Genomic DNA, 6,970 nt, shown 5'->3' with positions numbered 1-6,970 from the left:
AGCTTAAATCACACTGAATCTAAAACTATGTATATCATGTCTAAGTGTTAGAGTTGAACTGAGTTATGATTTAAAGAAGGAGCATGAGGCGTCTCACTCTGTGGATGGTTAGAATATATTTCATGCTGCTTTGTGTCTTAAAATATGAACCTGCACTGAAACAACCTGCATGTTATTAAGTTAGTTTTGCATATTATTGAAGCAAAGTAATAAAAATCTGATAATTTCTACATTTATTTTTGAGCAGATTTGACTTTTAGTGTCTCAGTAAAATAATTTTGACATTTTTTACAACATATTTTGGCTCCAACCTGACATTTAATCTCAGTTAAAGTCTATTTTATAACATTACTGCTAATCTGAGTCAAAGAATCCAAACTGTTCATATTAATACATCAGCTTCTCTCTCAGTAACACACCTGGATCCTGAAGGCAGCGTGTGTGTGTGTGTGTGTGTGTGTGTGTGTGTGTGTGTGTGTGTGTGTGTGTGTGTGCCTCTATGCATGTTGCAGTTACTCTCCTTCACCACCAGAGGGACCATTATCAAGTGAATAACCACAGATACACTGACAGCAACACTACGATGTCGACACTAACAAACAAAAAAAACTAACAAGGACGACCGGAGAAACACAGAGTCACTCTTTTCTTTTCTTCCATATTTTACAAAAAATAAATAAATCCATCCATCTGTCTTTAGGCAGCCCAACAAGAAGATTTCATAGATTTATGGGATTGTTTCCTGACTTGTTTATGTTTATTAGAGTAAAAGTTATCAATGTATTCTGACCTGCATGCACAAATAAAACAGCTGATCCTCACATGTAGAGTGTGTGTGTGTGTGTCTGTAAGTGTGTGTGTGTGATAGAGTGTGTGTGGTGTGCACGCCATGGTTATGTGGCAGGGTCATGCACGTGGAGATGCCGTGTGCTAGAAGCAGTGTGCCGAGCCGAGCCGAGCCGAGCCGAGCTGAGCTGAGCGGGTCCGAGCCGAGGAGGAGCTGTGAAGAGTGCCAGGATGCCGGAGGAAGAGGAGGGGAGGAGGGAGGGGCTGTGAGGGGCGTGGAGGAAGAGGAGGAGGAAGAGGAGAAGGAAGAGGAGGAGGGTGGGGGGGGGGGGGGGGGGGGGGGGGGGCGGGTGGCGAGGGACTGGACTTACCAGAGATTTGGGGCTGGGAGCCGGGCTGGTCGGAGCTGAGCAGCTGAGCCTGGATGGTCTCAACCACACGCTTGAAACGCCGGCTCGGACCTGAAGAGGAAATAATAACTTTAACTTTATTTCTTCTTCTTCAGTCGGTTTATAAGTGTCTGATATATATATTTATATATGTAGCTTCAAACATAAAGCAGCTCATTTCCTTATTTTCTTCCTATTAAACTTTGTGTCGTCCTCCCGGGTCAAATTGACCCCGTCTGTTTTGACTGTTCCTTCTTTCCTCCCTTCCTTCCTTCCTTCCGTCTGTCCTTCCTCCCTCCCTCCTTCTCTCTTTCTTTCCTTACTCTCTTTCCTCCCTTACTTATTTCCTTCCTCCATCCCCCTTTCTTCCTTCCTTCTGTCCTTCCTTCTTCTTTCCCTCCTTTCCTTCCTTCCTCTTTTCCTTCCTTCTTACTCCCTTCGTCCCTCCTTTCCTTCCTTTTTCCTCCCTTCCTTCCTCCTTCCCTTCCTTCCTCTTTTCCTTCCTTCTTACTCCCTTCCCTCCTACCTCCCTTCCTTCCTCCTTTCCTTCATTCTTCCTCCCTTCCTTCCTTCCTTGACTCGAGGACAACAGGGTTAATAAATCTTCATATTTGGATCCAAACCAACAATAAACTGATCTACTAACAAGTGTTTGTACCAAAGTCTGATAAATCTTACATTCCTCTGTTATAGTAGAAGCTTTATTGAGGGTCAAACAACAATATAACTAAATGTACTAACACTCCCTGAGGCATAAAAACCTCCGAGCAGCAGTCCACAAACCAATGGGTATGAGGTCTATGGTGTTTACCTGACAGCAGGGTGAAGGTGACGGAGTAGATGCCGTTCTCCTTGGTGGCTCCGCTGTTCTCCGTGTAAGTGATGTCGACCTGGAACTTCACCGGCTTCTGGAAAACCGTCGGACCGGCCGTCGACTTGTACTCCGCCCGGAAACTGGTCTGAGAGATGACGCTGTGGCTCAGACTGGGGATCTGAGAGAGGAAGAGGAGGAGGAAGAGGAGGAAAAGGTGGAGGAGGAAGAGGAGGAGGAAGAAGAGGAGGGGGAGGAGGAAGAAGAGGAGGAGGGAGAGGTGGAGGAAGAAGGAGGAGATGGAGGAAAAGGGGAGAAGGAGGAGAGAAAGAAGAGGAGAAGGAGGAAGAGGAGGAGATGAGGAGGAGTAAGAGGAAAAGAAGGAAGGAGGAGGAGGAGGAGGAGGAAGAGGAGATGTCAGTGAACAGACTGAGTCAGCAGAAACACAGATGAACAACTTCCTGCGTCAGTGAGAGATGGAGCCGCTCTGAGAGGAAGAGGAGAGCGAGTGTCGGATCTGTTACGTTTAAACGTGTCGCTGTGTTTTGCAGCGGTCAGCGTCGGGGTTGCCGTCGACAACGAGATGATGATGATGCTGACATGAAACAACTGGACTGTGAACTGATGTCACAGTCAGACATCATGTGGAATGATTTTAGATTGTTTACATTCTTTTATTTTCCTCTTGTATAAATATATATATATATATATATATATATATGTATATATTTATATATATATATATATATGTATGTATATATATATATTTCTAGTTATTACTTATTCTTTTAATTGATGCTCTTTTTATTTTTATCCACTTTGCTGCTGAGGGACTAATAAAGGAATATTTGATCTTATCTTTTAATTAAAGGAGAAGAATAAACAGCTTGTTTTTAACCTAGTTTCTTCACTCTAACTTAACTTACTTTTTATTTATTTATTATATCTCATTTTAGTTATTTATTTAACTTTTTTGTCTTATTATTATTATTTTTCTTATTTTCTGTAGCATTCATTGGTTGAAAGCTGCAGTATAAATGAAGTTTGATTAGATAAACATCAGAAATGCTCCTTTAGTCTTAAAGCTTTGGGAAAATTAAAAATGTGCATTAAAACACGTGGATGGAAACATAATATACATATTACTAATAATACACATAATAAACAAACACTGAACTTATTGATCTTGACGTTTTAAAGCTCGGATGAGTTTCTAATAAAGATGAATTGATTTGCTTGTTTGCAGGTCGGCTGCTTAGTGAAACTTGTGAGGTTTGTTTGTTAGATTTAAGATGTGAGATTAGATTAGAGAGTCAGTGTTTAGAGCAGGGGGGTCAAACCTTTATCCAAGGGCCACATACACACCAATTTGATCTCATGTGGGCCGGATCATTAAAAAGATGGAAGGAAGGAAGGAAGGAAGGAAGGAAGGAAGGAAGGAAGGAAGGAAGGAAGATAAGACAGACAGAAGGAAGGAAAGAAGGAAGGACAGACAGAAGAAAGGAAGAAGGAAGGAAGGATGGAAGGAAGGAAGGAAGGGAGGAAGGACAGATGGAAGGAAGGACAGAAGGAAGAAAGGGAGGAAGGACAGATGGAAGGATGCACATAAGGAAGAAAGGGAGGAAGGACAGATGGAAGGAAGGACAGAAGGAAGAAAGGGAGGAAGGACAGATGGAAGGAAGGACAGAAGGAAGAAAGGGAGGAAGGACAGATGGAAGGAAGGACAGAAGGAAGAAAGGGAGGAAGGACAGATGGAAGGAAGGACAGAAGGAAGAAAGGGAGGAAGGACAGATGGAAGGATGCACATAAGGAAGAAGAAGGGAGGAAGGACAGATGGAAGGAAGGACAGAAGGAAGAAAGGGAGGAAGGACAGATGGAGGGAAGGAACGAAGAAAGGAAGGGAGGAAGGACAGATGGAAGGATGCACATAAGGAAGAAAGGGAGGAAGGACAGATGGAAGGAAGGACAGAAGGAAGAAAGGGAGGAAGGACAGATGGAGGGAAGGAACGAAAAAAGGAAGGGAGGAAGGACAGATGGAAGGAAGGACAGAAGGAAGAAAGGGAGGAAGGACAGATGGAGGGAAGGACAGAAGGAAGAAAGGGAGGAAGGACAGATGGAAGGAAGGGCAGAAGGAAGAAAGGGAGGAAGGACAGATGGAAGGAAGGACAGAAGGAAGAAAGGGAGGAAGGACAGATGGAAGGTAGGACAGATGGAAGAAAGGGAGGAAGGACAGATGGAGGGAAGGAACGAAGAAAGGAAGGTAGGAAGGACAGATGGAAGGAAGGAAAAGAACACAGGAAGGAAAGTGGGGCGGATTAGACCCATCGGCGGGCCGGTTCTGGCCCGCGGGCCGCATGTTTGACACCCCTGACTTAGAGGAAGAAAAAAACCAGAACTAAAAAAACTACATTTGTAATATTGAGTCCCCATCGTTTCAGTGAGAGTAGAAACATCTTTAATCTTCTTTTGTCCTCTCTGATAGAGCGAGCGTCTTCCTGCTGAGCTGTTTGCAGATTCAGACTAAAAGTGAAACTGAAAACGCTCCGTCAGGTTTTCAGTCTGCTGCGTCGAAGCTTTTTACATTTTTAGTTTCTACCTTCAGACTCCTGCTGCTGCTTCTCACATTTATTTCTTTTCTCTTACAGTGAATTTGATGGATAACACTTCAAGTTCTCCACTACTCTTATTTTCAGGTGGTAAACTTTTACTGAGGACAGAGATAGAGACAGAGGCTGTGTTCGAAACCGCATACTACATACTTCTATACTACATACTACACACTTCTATACTACATACTACATACTTCTATACTACATACTTCTATACTACATACTTCTATACGACATGCTTCTATACTACATACTTCTATACTACATACTTCTATACTACATACTTCTATACTACATACTTCTATACTACATACTTCTATACTACATACTTCTATACTACATACTTCATACTACATACTTCTATACTACATACTTCTATACTACATACTTCTATACAACATACTTCTATACTACATACTTCTATACTACATACTACATACTTCTATACTACATACTTCTATACAACATACTTCTATACTACATACTTCTATACTACATACTTCTATACTACATACTTCTATACTACACACTTCTATACTACATACTTCTATACTACATACTACATACTTCTATACTACATACTTCTATACTACATACTTCTATACTACACACTTCTATACTACATACTTCTATACTACATACTTCTATACTACATACTTCTATACTACATACTTCTATACTACATACTACATACTTCTATACTACATACTTCTATACTACATACTTCTATACTACATACTTCTATACTACATACTACATACTTCTATACTACACACTTCTATACTACATACTTCTATACTACATACTACATACTTCTATACTACATACTTCTATACTACATACTACATACTTCTATACTACATACTTCTATACTACATACTTCTATACTACACACTTCTATACTACATACTTCTATACTACATACTTCTATACTACACACTTCTATACTACATACTTCTATACTACATACTACACACTTCTATACTACATACTTCTATACTACATACTTCTATACTACATACTACACACTTCTATACTACATACTTCTATACTACATACTACATACTTCTATACTACATACTTCTATACAACATACTTCTATACTACATATACATACTACATACTTCTATACTACATACTACATACTTCTATACTACATACCTACATACTTCTTTACTACATACTTCCTATACTACATACTTCTATACTACATACTTCATACTACATACTTCTATACTACATTACTACATACTTCTATACTACATATTCTATACTACATACTTCATACTACATACTTCTATACTACATACTACATACTTCTATACTACCACACTTCTATACTACATACTTCTATACTACTTACTACATACTTCTATACTACAATACTTCTATACTACATACTACATACTTCTATACTACATACTTCTATACTACATACTTCTATACTACACAACTTCTATACTACATACTTCTATACTACATACTTCTATACTACACACTTCTATACTACATACTTCTATACTACATACTACACACTTCTATACTACATACTTCTATACTACATACTTCTATACTACATACTACACACTTCTATACTACATACTTCTATACTACATACTACATACTTCTATACTACATACTTCTATACAACATACTTCTATACTACATACTTCTATTCTACATACTTCTATACTACACACTTCTATACTACATACTTCTATACTACATACTTCTATACTACATACTACACACTTCTATACTACATACTTCTATACTACATACTTCTATACTACATACTACATACTTCTATACTACATACTTCTATACTACATACTTCTATACTACATACTTCTATACTACATACTTCTATACTACATACTCTATACTACATACTACATACTTCTATACTACATACTTCTATACTACATACTTCATATACTACATACTTCTATACTACATACTACATACTTCTATACTACATACTTCTATACTACATACTTCATATACTACATACTTCTATACTACACACTACATACTTCTATACTACATACTTCTATACTACATACTTCATATACTACATACTTCATATACTACATACTTCTATACTACACACTACATACTTCTATACTACATACTTCTATACTACACACTTCTATACTACATACTTCTATACGACATACTTCTATACTACATACTTCTATACTACATACTTCTATACTACATACTTCATATACTACATACTTCATATACTACATACTTCTATACTACACCACTACATACTTCTATACTACATACTTCTATACTACACACTTCTATACTACACACTTCTATACGACATACTTCTATACTACACACTTCTATACTACACACTTCTA

General features: G+C 38.6%; 1 pseudogene; it reads right to left on the bottom strand.

Moving 5' to 3' along the window:
* LOC133977167 (serine/threonine-protein kinase BRSK2-like) overlaps nt 1-6,970 on the bottom strand; it is a 28,827-nt pseudogene that overhangs the window by 9,207 nt on the left and 12,650 nt on the right.

Source organism: Scomber scombrus, unplaced genomic scaffold (assembly GCF_963691925.1).
Source record: "Scomber scombrus unplaced genomic scaffold, fScoSco1.1 SCAFFOLD_143, whole genome shotgun sequence".
Taxonomy (NCBI): domain Eukaryota; kingdom Metazoa; phylum Chordata; class Actinopteri; order Scombriformes; family Scombridae; genus Scomber; species Scomber scombrus.
This window is presented reverse-complemented; position numbering and strand designations above follow the sequence as displayed.